The sequence below is a fragment of the Coturnix japonica genome, chromosome 14 (genome assembly GCF_054131305.1).
Source record: "Coturnix japonica strain WE chromosome 14, WE-NBRP24, whole genome shotgun sequence".
In the NCBI taxonomy this organism is placed as follows: Eukaryota; Metazoa; Chordata; class Aves; order Galliformes; family Phasianidae; genus Coturnix; species Coturnix japonica.
In genome coordinates this window covers 18,022,751-18,034,695 of record NC_140676.1, presented here as the reverse complement: position 1 = coordinate 18,034,695, position 11,945 = coordinate 18,022,751, and the positions used below count along the sequence as shown (strand labels likewise).

Genomic DNA, 11,945 nt, shown 5'->3' with positions numbered 1-11,945 from the left:
CCCGCAACCTTCTCTTCTCCAGGCTGAACAAACCCAGCTCCCTCAGCCTGTCCTCATAGGGGAGGTGCTCCAGCCCCCTGATCATCTTTGTGGCCCTCCTCTGGACCCTTTCCAAAATCTCCATGTCTTTTTTGTACTGAGGGCTCCACACCTGGACACAGTACTCCAGATGGGGCCTCACAAGAGCAGAGTAGAGAGGGACGATCACCTCCCTATCCCTGCTGACCACCCCTCTCCTGATGGAGCCCAGGATCCCATTTGCTTTCCGGGCTGCCAGAGCGCACTGCTGGCTCATGTTAAGTTTCTCATCTATCAGGACCCCTAGGTCTTTCTCTGCCGAGCTGCTCTCAAGGACCACTCCTCCCAGCCTGTACAGGTGCCTGGGGTTCTTCCGGCCCAAGTGCAAAACCTTGCACTTTGCCGTGTTGAACCTCATTAGGTTCACCCGAGCCCAGCTTTCCAGCCTGTCAAGGTCCCTCTGAATGGCATCCGTTCCCTCCACCATATCGACCGCACCACTCAGCTTGGTGTCATCAGCAAACTTGCTGAGGGTGCACTCCATTCCCTCATCGATGTCATTAATAAAGATGTTAAAGAGCACCGGTCCCAAGACAGACCCTTGAGGGACGCCGCTCGTTACCGGCCTCCACCTGGACATAGAGCCATTGACCACCACCCTCTGTCTGCGGCCTTTCAACCAATTGCTTATCCATCTAGTTGTCCACCCATCAAATCCACCTCCCTCCAATTTGGAGATGAGGATGTGATGGGGGACCATATCAAAGGCCTTGCTCAGGTCCAGGTAAATGACATCGGTCGCCTTCCCTTCATCCACCAACGCCGTCACTCCATCATAGAAGGCCACAAGATTAGTTAAGCATGACCTTCCCCTGGTGAAGCCATGCTGGCTGTCTCGGATCACATGCTTGTTCTTTATGCGATCAAGCATGTTGTCCAGGAGGATCTGTTCCATAATCTTCCCAGGCACAGAGGTGAGACTCACCGGCCTGTAGTTACCCGGGTCGTCCCTGCTCCCCTTCTTGTAAATGGGAGTGACGTGACCCTTCCTCCAATCATCCGGGACCTCACCTGACAGCCACGACTTCTCAAATATGATGGAGAGCGGCTCAGCAACCACCTCAGCCAGCTCCTTCAGGACCCTGGGATGCACACCATCTGGCCCCATAGACTTATACTCATTCAGTCTAAGGAGGCACTCTCGGACTTGCTCTACCCTTACAGTGGGGAGGGATTTACCTCCTTGGTCCCCACATGGAGGTATGGGGGTGCAAGACTTAGGGACGTGAAAAAGACTAGAATCCTGGCCACCAGTGAAGACCGAGGTGAAGAACTCATTCAGCACCTCAGCTTTCTCTTCATCTGTTGAAGCCATTTCTCCTTTTAAATTTACCAGAGTAGGTACGCCCATTTTGGCCTGTCTCTTCTGGCCAATGTACCTGTAGAAGGTTTTCTTATTGTTTTTCACATCCCTCGCCAAGTTCAGTTCTGCCTGCGCCTTGGCTTTCCTGATCCCACATCTGCATGTCCTGTAAGTCGTGATTTGATGATAATCCCATATTGTGGTCCATATGAACACACTGCAGCCTTTTTAACTGGTCTCAGCTCCTCAGAGCGCTTACAAACACCCACAAAGACAAAGAGGAGAAATTCCCCCCGCTGACAATAGGTGTCAGCACTTGCAGGTACCGGGCGCTGCGCGGTGCCGCTGACCCGGCTTTGCCCTGCTGTCATCGGAGCCTCCGTGCAGGGAAAGGCTTCGGCACAAATAACAGCTCCTTAGAGGTGCTGGGTGTGGGATGTGGGACGGCGCTGTGCCACGTTGTCATGTCAGTCCCAGAACGGGCCGTTCCCGCTGCCCTGTGCCGGAGCCGCCGGGCTGGGCCGTGACACGGGCGGGTCGGGGCGCTCGGGAAATTCGGTGCGAGGGCGGTGAGCCCCGGTACGGGCGGCGCTGGGGCCTCGTGCTTTAAAAAAGCGAGCACCGAACGGTAACGCGGCTCTATGAGCGGTCATCGCGCTCCGCTCCGTCCCCTCCTCCCACACCCCGCTCCGCCGCCGGCCCCGCTTCCGCATAGCAACCAACGCGGTTGCCAAGGCGAGCCCGCCGCCGCCGCCACCCGGAAGTGCAGCCGTGCGGCGGCGCCGCTCTCTCGCCATAGGGCGGTGCCCGGGGAGGGGCGGGGCTTTACCGAGCGCTTCCGGGTCGGCGCCCTCCCCGTCGAGCGCGGCGGAGGGAGGAGCAGCGGCGGGGCCTGCCCGGCCCAGCCCAGCTCAGCTCAGCCCAGCGCGGCGCAGCCAGGTAGGGCCCGGGCCCGGGCCCGGGGCCGGGGGTTCGGGGCCTCGGGGTTCGGCCGTGCCGCGTCTGGCCGCTTTGGGGCCGGGGCTCGTCGCGGAGTCGCCCTGAGTGTGTGTGGGTGGGTGGGTGGGTGGGTGCGTGCGTCCGTGCTCGGAGCCGCCTCACCGGGAGCGGGGCCCGCGGGCGGCTGTCCCCGGGGCTCCGTTGTCCCCGTGATGAAGGGCTGCTCGCGGGCGGGGCCGGGCCGCGTTTCCTGGCGGAGCGGCGACCCGGGCTCCGTGCGGCGCTTCGGCTCCTTTGTGTCCCCCGCTGCCCGGGGAATTGGCCGCGTTCGGCGCGGGGCTGCCCGGGGGACTTGCTCCCACCCTGCGGTGCCGAGCTCCGACCCCCTCCTCCTCTTTGCGGGGCTTTGTGGGCGCTCAGCCCTTTGCTCGGCCGTAGCGCTGCTCCCCCAGCGCCGGGGGCATCATCCTCGTTCTCGGCTTCCACCGGTGCCGCGGGTGTGAGCTCAGGCCTGAATTATTCTGATATCGGTGACCTAACGCATATGGGCAGCCAGCTGCTGCTCCTCGAGTCCTTCCGCGCTCTGTGCTCCAGCTGCTGCCTTCGATTTGCATCAGTCTCCCATCTCTGGAGCAACCGAAGTTGCTTTTTTATTGTAATCCCCTGTCGGTACCTCCGGCTGCCTGCCGAGGCTGGTGGGCAAGCGGAGAAGAGGGAGCATTGTTCCCGTGTAGAAGCTCTTATCGTATATTATCGGCACTTTCCTACAGACACATTCCAAACACAAAAAGAGCTCCTTTGAACGGTGAGCAGGGACAGATTGCCTTCGTGCAGAGGGTTCCTCACTGGATGCAGTGTTTTGGTGGCGGGGCTCTCCTGGAAGCAGAGTGCCGGTGGTGTCAGTGGGTCTGGGTGTTGTAGCTGGATTTGCTGTGGATTTGCTCTGTGCAAACAGCTGGGAGTCCTCCAGAAATGCCACTGATTAGAAAGGTTGTCAAAAGGTGTTGTGCAGGAAGGGTGACCCCAGGAGAAGTGCAAACTGATGGCAAAAGGTCTCAAATGTAAGTGGTGTGGTGCTTAGAAAAGGTAATTCTGTTTTAGTGCGGCTCATAAAAACAAAGTGTACTTTGAAAGACTGAGAAATAGCCAGGAATGTCTGTTCTTGGTGTTGAAGTTGCTGCTCGCAGTGTGGTGGTACCCTGGTATGGGTGATATAGAAACCTTTGGCAGAAATCCTGCTGACTCTGGTGAAATACTACACTATCAGCTTGATAAAATCGCTGCCTTCCACTTGTGCCTTGCATTAAGTAGCTACTCTGTTTAGATACAGATGTTTCTTCCAATGCTGTCTGCCATGAGATTCCATTTTCTGGACTCAATGAAGCCCCCCTTAGAACCTTTTCTTGTCGCTTCTTTTTGGGAGGAGCTGCTGTGTTAAGGCCTGCAGAAGCTCAAGAGGAATCCCTAAAAGTGTCTTTCCAGCTGTTTGCCTGAAGTTCCTGCTGCTTTACCCTCTTTGGGGTTGCTTGCTGTGCTGCTCTGTGTGGAAAGCCACTGTTACGCTGATGAGTGAGACCTTGCTTCAGGTTCTTACTGCAACCTTATTTGCAGCCAATATGTAGCCATCTGTTTTTGTGCCAACACCACCTCTTCTCTGGTGCTTTCAGAGTGTGCTTTGTTCTTGGCTTCTCTCTGAGCCCCATGGTTGCTGTTTTTCAGGTTATCTGCCCATCTCTGCTGTGCACGTGTTTGCTTAAACTAACCCCCCAGACGTGACTGACCTAAGCAGGTCTCCTGGGGATGCTGCACAGTGTCATGGAGAGTTCCTTCATGCCATTGCCTTTCACTGCTCCCTCAGGTTGGTGGCTTGCAGAAAGCTAATATCCAGTCTCTTGTTCAATTGCATTAAAAGCTTCCAGTTCCTCAAACAGCTTTTTGCAAAGACTGAAGTTGATGGCCTTGCCTTGCTCCATGCCATCTGTATTTCTCTTCCATGGGAGTTTCTGTGCTGTTCCAATTCTCTGTACTGCCACCAATTCAGCTTTTCAAGCTGAAGTTGCTGCTGGATGTTCTGGTAAAGATGATGTGGATTGACAGGAAGAGCATTACAGGAGGAGCTATGAGCTGGTTGAGGCTGATGGCAGAAACTTGTGGCTGTTTTAGACTCACTGCCTTTTATTTTTGGTGGATGTCTCCTGAATTCCCACCTTTTCAGAAGAAACCAGATGCCACATGTCTTCAGGTTACATGTGTACTCCTATATAATGCCATACGAAGGGCCTTCAGGTGACGTACAGTGATCCATTCGGCCCAGCATCCTGCTTACTGGTAAGCAGCAACAGATGCCTGGGGTAGGAGCACACAAATATGGCAGTTTTGAGGAAATACTGCTCTGTTTTTCTCATTCCAACATTTTATGACCTTCCCATGCTGGGTGTAATAACGCTTAAATCCTGTGCCCTTCCAGGGATCTGCCCACTCACTCGAATCATTATGGTGCTCAAGGGACGCTAAGCCTGGAGACTACTGCTTGCATAGCCCACATACAAGGAAGGGACAGAAAACAACAGGATGTCCAAAAAAGAAAGTAGCAAGGAATAGATTTGGAACCAATTGCTTCTTTGCATTTTCCATGGTATTGATAGTCTTAGGAAGCTCCTTTTTGGGGGCATACACTGCTGAAGTCCTGTTCATGGGCATTGGCTTGAGCTCTGTCTGGTGTTTAGAGTTTGTCATTTCTGATGTGCCGTACTTTGCTTGTATCACCTACTTGTGTCTCGAGGTTTTGCTGCAGTTCCTTAGAGTCACTGCCCTTATTTACTGATAATGTTAAATTATTCAGGATAGCAAATGTTGTCATCTCAGTATTGCACAGTTCAATAGAGTGGAGCAGAGCAGAATGCAGTGGTGAGTCCCTCTGCTACATTGATGACTGGTGATGCTTTTCTTCTGTTTCTTACGTGTATTTTTTTTTACTGGTTACTTAAGTGTGTGAAGGATTTTTCCTTTAATCTTGTGACAGCTTTGTTCCCCGCAGACTGTTGGTGAAGGATCTTGTTATTCAGTGTACTTGTTGGTTTCTTGTTTTCAATGGAGTGTATCAGCTGCCTCTCGTTCATGTGCTCCTTCAAAAGGACTAAATTAAATCAAACCAACCTCCAACTACTCCTGAGACTTGACTTCGTTTGATAAAATAGAATTAGCCCAGTATTCGCTTAGTCTGTTCCTTAGGACTTGCCTAATGTGGCTGTCTGGCTTAGATACCTCTATATAACTCCTTTAAAAACTGCTGCAAGCACCTTTTGGGTACCCAGCACAGCTTTGAGCAAGAAGCTATGCAGGGAACGTCCTCATCCTGCTCTGGTACAATGTGGTGCCTTGGATTCTCTTATTCTTCAGCATGGTTAGGTCTCACTGTGGTAGCTCGTACTCAGTTTCTTGCTGTTGGAAGTAAAATGAGGCACTGCAACCGCTCCTTTGTGCTGCTGGGGAGGAGTTGCCTCATGATGTTTAAGAACTGGTTCTGGTGTTGCATGTTGACACAACACTCAGTGGTTTGAGTGGAGGCTCAGTTTAATGCCACGCTCCCTGCTTGTCCAACCCCTGGTCAGCACAGGTCAGCTGCTGTTGTTGCTGGCGTGGCTGAGGCCACGCTGTTCTGGTTTGAGCCTGGAGTTGTGATTCCCTTCTTCATAATACACTGGGCTTGGGTTGCTCACGTGGTGCCACCTGAAAACTTTCAGGGCCTTGGATCTTCCAGACATTCAGTGCTTGAACACCGAGTATCCCATTTACTCCTCTGCCCTTCCCTGTGGTTTGAATATGTGCTACGCCCACATCATCGCTTAGAAAACAGGCATTTAAAGAGTTTCTCCAGCGTTTATGTAGGAACATGTGCCTCAGTTTTGGCTTTCCATCTTATTTCACCCATATTAATTTTCTTTCTTTTTGCTTTGGTTTCTGTATTTCTCCCCCTTGCCATCCATGTAAGATATTCTTGAGGAGATGAGATTTTATGAATCAGCTTCTCTTCCCCCAAAAGCCACATGATCCTGGGACACATGTTCTTCTCCCTGCTCTCATGCTGAAGTGTCAGAGGAGTCTTTAATCTCTATTTCAAGTGCCTGTTCTGAGTGCTGTTCTGATTGAATCAGACCCCTCATTCTTGTACAGGCTTCCAGTTCTTCATTCTCAGTTCCCAATGAGTTGGAGCCCGAGTGTGGGAGCAGCTCTTTGAAATGCTGTCACGGAGCTGTTGGTCATCAGCTTCTCATTCTCAGCCCCCAGAAACTTCCCCTCCTCATCTGTCAGCAGCACTCACTTGGACCACAGCCTGCAGCTCTTGCCTGGTGTTACTTAGGAGTGTGTCCCTGCACGAGGAGGGGATGGCTGAGCAAACAGCCTCTGGGGCCAGGTGAGGTTGGTGGCAGTGTGGAAGTGATGGCAGCTTGAGCTGTAGAGAGCTGAGAAGACTGAGGGCTTTGGGGTGCAGAAAGCACAGGCTGCAGGATAGGTAAAATCTTAGACTTGGTTCCTCCTCAATCATAAAGTTCCACGTAAAGTTCCCTATCTTTTAAAGATAGAGGAGATATTCTAAGTCTTTACTAGATGTCTTTTGAATTTCTGATTCAGAAAACCAGACTGCTTGTGGAAATAAAGCAGTTATCACAACTGGCACAAATCAGTGTGAGGTCACCTCAGTTTTTCTCTTGCTGTTTCCTATGTTATTCCTTTAAAACCTACTTAGAGCAGCTCACTTTCCCGAATGGATAGGTGTCTCTTACCTGTCTGAGTCTTCTGGTTTGGTTTGCTCGTCTGTGAGCAAATCTCTTCTGGATAATAACTTAATAGCCTGAAGAGCTGACAGCCGTCCTACCCAGAAGATTAGCCTGTCAGTTTGTGCTTTGTGGAAGATGACTGAACGACATGGGTTTGTTCCTAATGCAGGAATTGGAGATATTCTGTTGTGAGCTAGAAAAACTGTTTTCTGTCTGCCTTTACTATCCTGCTGCTCCTCTTTTTTCCCTCTTATGATTATATTATGACATTCCTTTAGACTGGGAAAACTGCAGCTGTTTACAAAGAAACAAACTTTTCTTTGTGGTCCTGAACCTGCTGTCCTTTCTCTGAGGCTGTCACATTCCTGTTGTTTCTCACGGCTGGTTGTGTAGCACATGCTGTGTTAGAGAGGAGCCCATGGCTTGTTAACTATCCTGAGTAGTTGCTGTCCCATATATGTCTTTTAATGTATATTGATAAAGTTTGATGAGTTTGAGGCTTGTTAAGAAAACTCTGGAATAGCAGCTTTTTGTTGAGTACTCCCTTCCCCTCCCCCCACCCCTGGTTCACAAGGAATTGTAATTCCTAGTGCCAGAGCTATGGAAGTGGTAGGAGAAACCTGCTTTTGAGCTCCGTGAAGCCAACCAGCCTGAAACGTGCTTCTTGAAGCTATTCATCTTACAAAACACAATAGCCTCCATCTTAGCAACTTGCTGTGGAGCTCAAATCACGTTTTAAATCATCTTAGGTAAATCTTTCTAGCTTATGAGGCTGAAAACTGTGAGTTTCCACTTAAGCACTAATCTTTCTTACACCTGTAATTAGGGTAACATCTTGTTTGCAGAAATAACAACCTGAGCTCTGCTTGTTTGCTGGCTGCTGCATGTTCATTTCCGAGTATAAATCAGAGGGTTTGATTTAATCCAGTCTCTTTCTTTCTCTTTCTCATACTGCAGGATGGGGGGGAAAGGGAAATCTGTTTGCATCTATCTAGTCTTGCTTGTGTCAAGGAGGGGGACAGGAATGGAGCTGTTTTCCTGTGGGAGGTTTTTCTGGGTGAGTTTCCGGAGTGTAGCAGTCGTGGGGTCTCAGGCCTTGCTAGGTCTTCAGGTTTGGTTCCTTGTGAGTCAAAAATCTTTGTGTAGGCTTGACTTCTGCTTATTTAGGTCTGTTAAAAACAACAAATGAGAGGAAGTCCTGTGCAATATGGCTTATAAAGTCGTTCCACTGCAAGAGACAGTTCTGGCAAATAAACTGAAACAACTGAGCTGAACGTTTCCAGGTCCTTCATCCCGAGTGCTGCAGCAGCCCTGGTGGAGCGGCTCTGGCTGTCCTCAGGTACTTTCTAACTGTCCTTGTAATGCACAAGGCTTGCTTCTACAGCTTTGTTTTATTTCCTAGATCTTGAAAGAACAAGCTTGAGTGAACAAATGGAAACTTATTAACCTGTAACATCTTATTTTAATGAGGCAGAGACTGCACACTTTGTAGCTGTCTCTTTTCAAGGCTGTTAGACTTCAAAGGTCTCACCTTCGGGGTGATGATGGAGGCTTGTTCCTGCTGTTGCTTTTCAGCAGAGTGCTCATGGGAGGGCTGAAGCTGCAGGTAACACTGTGCCTGTGTGCATTGGAAGGGAGGGATTGTGGCAGCTCTTAACCTGAGCAGCCTGGATGCTTTCAAAGTGCCTTCCAAAATGCTCAGTGTGCTCCCACCAGGTTCTTTCCCATACCAAGGGCTGCTTGTTTGCAGTCTCATTTTGGATTACCTTGGCTGGCATAGCTGCTGCCAGTTTGGATGGCTTTCAGGTCCTTGGCTTCCCTAGGTGATCATTCTGCAGCTGAGATCAGGACTGCAGCCTCTCAGGCATCTGATAGTGCTTCCCAGCCGTCCTCTGTTTGGAAAGGTTTTGACAGGTTTCTCATTCTGAAAAAGCTCTGTGCAGTGTTGGCGGCACCAAGGCTTCAGTTTCACTCATGATGGATGCAACACCAGTGATGGTAAATCATAGTTAGGCTGCGTTCTGCTGCTGCTGCAGGAGTATCTGTGCTGAGATTTATATTATTCAGTGGTTGCGATCCAAAACTGGTTTTAGGCTGGAAACCAATACACAGTCCTTTGTCTAGACTTACTGGATACAGCCCTGCTGCTCTGTTGGTTGTTTTTCTTAATCATTTCTCAATGCTAGCAGTTACTACATGTGCCAGAATGCCTTCACTTGTCAAGATCTATGACTTGGGGCATGTTGTTCTGGAAGCACTTGTTCTGTTCCTTCTGGTCTGTGCAGATACAGGGCTTTGACAGGAACAGTGTGAGCTAGGGCTGGTTGTGGGGATCCCTGCTGGCCAGGATGCCTCAGGGGCTGGCTCAGGTGTGAGGAGCAGTGCCCAGAGGAGGGCTGGGTGCTGGGGCAGCCTCCTGTGCTGCCAGCTGCTTTCTGAGCCTCCTGGGGTCTGTGTTGGACTGTGGATCCTCTGCATCTACTGCAAGAAGCTCTGTGCTCATTCATCCTGCTTTTGTCGTTAAGTGCCATTGAGCTAATGCTCAGATGTCCTGCAGGGTCTGTGAAGCTGGCAGGGCTGGTGCAGGTATTGTAGATGTTCCCCAGTGCTATCTTCAAACCAAATTCTCTTTTTCACATGTAGAGTCTCTTGAATGCTTGTAGCGATCCTGGATTTGGAACCTCAGCTGAGTGCAGCGGTACTGATTCTGATCCTGAGACCCAACACACCTCGTGCTGGTGAATGAGTCACCCCCATCTTTATGGCTTTGAAAATTAGTAACTGTTACAAAGCTGTTTTTTGTGACAGCATTGGGTAAACTGGAGCCTGTCTTTGCAAACCGTTCAGTCACTCTCTGGTAACACTGACAAAAGTTTGAGTAATCCCTGTGTTCTGGCAGATCAGCTCTTCCATGGCACGTTGTGGTTGTAGTGTTAGAGTCGGAAATATGCCTGCTAAGGAGGTGTTCTAAAATACATTTCTGCTGAAAGCCCATCTGTTAAACCTCCTTGCTCTCCTGTCTTACACGCTAAAACTGGATGTAGTAATAGTTTACACCACTTGAGCAAACCTGCCTTAAATAGAGCGGCAGTGCTGATTTTATGTAGTATTTAACTGTCCCTCTTCTGCTGAATTGAGTTGGGGCACCCTGCTGGTAGCTTTGGGATCATTTGCAATTAAATGGAGTCAACTCTTCCCAAGGCTTTACCCTTGGACCAATGCTCAACACTACTATCTTTTCTTTCCATAACTAATAGAATTACTTGAAGCACACAGGGCTAAATTTAGTCTTCCGGCAAGCTAGGTATGACCTTGTGTTACAAGGGCTTCTCCAGCTCATCTCTAGATATCTAAATCAGAATGTAAAGGCTGCATTTCTGGGATGGGCAGAGCTTTGGGGGATCAGTGACGCTGAAAGGTTTTCTGTGTTGGATAATCGGCTGATGCTTTCAGTGCTGTGCTGGCAGTAATTCCTGGCCTGGCTGCAGCTCAGCAGGCCTACCAGTGATCTGCTGGTGTGCAGCGATCCTTGGTACTGGGGCTTTGACAGGAGCTGACCTGGTACGTAGTGGGGATTGCTTGGAGGTGAGCGTGGCTTGGTGATGGCTATACTGAAGACTGTGGGTTGAAAGTGGAAGCTGAAGCAAAGTTTCTTCATGCAGGTGTAATCTCTTAACTGTGTGAATGGCAATAGTTTTCTTCTAGGGGAGGTTAAATTCACCTCCTAGAAGCTGGAGAAAAACTCTACTTTGTACAGATGCTATCAGGGAGTACAAGGAAGTAAATCCATGCGACAAAACATGCCAGAGCTGTCCAGCTCCATGCACTGTTTGCCTTATCCTACATGGTCACATTTTTTGTGCTTTTAAATTAGACAAATACTCCTGTGAGTGCAGTAAGAAGCTTTTATTGGATCCTGGAGCCCACTACTTACACCTTTAATGTGTTATCAACCTTTAGGAGTCTGTCTGCCATCCCTCAGAAACATCAAACTTTCCTGCAGCTGGCAGCATGCTGGGAGCTGAATGGGGGGACGTTTGGGTGTCTGCTGTCCTTCCTTGTGTTCAGGAGTGCAGTGAGTGGGGTGGCTTTTAGCTTGTGGAATAAACTCTTCATAGGGATGTGGGGAAACCCCTTACTGTATAGCATGGCCATGGCTTGCTGGTCAGACTTGAAGAATTGATCTGTACTCCAGATAACTTGGTCATTGCAGGTGGTCTCTTGCTTGCTACAGGTAACACACGTGGTTGTTTGAATTCTTTGGGGGCTGAAGCATGAATCTGATGAAGTGCTAGAGTCACTGAATAGTGCTGAATGAGTTTCAGTAAGCGATTAGAGAAAGCTGTGGTCAGCAGGTCTACAGAACAAATGCTATTAGGATGCAGCAGGCATATCATGCTAACATGCTTAATCCGGTGGTTCCAGATGCTGGAGCTGTTCCTATGGCATCTGCGATCATTGTGAATGGTGGCAAGGTACCAGCAGAGGATTCTGTGATGTGGGTATTCATGTATTCCATCTCATGAGCTCTTCTTTTGGAAATACTGAGGAGATGGGATTTCCTAAACAGAACTGTGGCTGCTTGGGCTGCAGATACCTGGAGGGGAGGGCTCAGCATGCCGCACATACCTCCAGCTCTGCTGTGCCACGTGTGGTCAGAGGAGATTCGTCACACAACATTTAATGGTTAATGTGTAAAGGCATTTTAAGATGGAGTGAGTAGAAACTGAAACGAGGCAAATTAAAACAAATAGTAGGGAAAAAAATAGAAACAGGGGACAAATAAGGTAATTGAACATTAAGTTCAGTCACTTTAAATGGGAAAATTGTATTCCATGTAGAAAGTG

At 49.7% G+C, this 11,945-nt stretch overlaps 1 protein-coding gene across 12 annotated transcripts in view; it reads left to right on the top strand.

Annotated features, from left to right (window-relative positions):
* The first annotated feature begins 2,232 nt into the window (after positions 1–2,232).
* The window catches only part of CSNK1G1 (casein kinase 1 gamma 1), an 82,411-nt gene continuing 72,698 nt past the window's right edge, over positions 2,233–11,945 (top strand). For all 12 annotated transcript variants that reach the window (XR_014934453.1, XM_085515996.1, XM_085515993.1 and 9 more), the window contains exon 1: positions 2,233–2,320. The gene's annotated coding sequence lies outside the window, so the exon portion shown is untranslated. The remainder of the gene's footprint in view (positions 2,321–11,945) is intronic.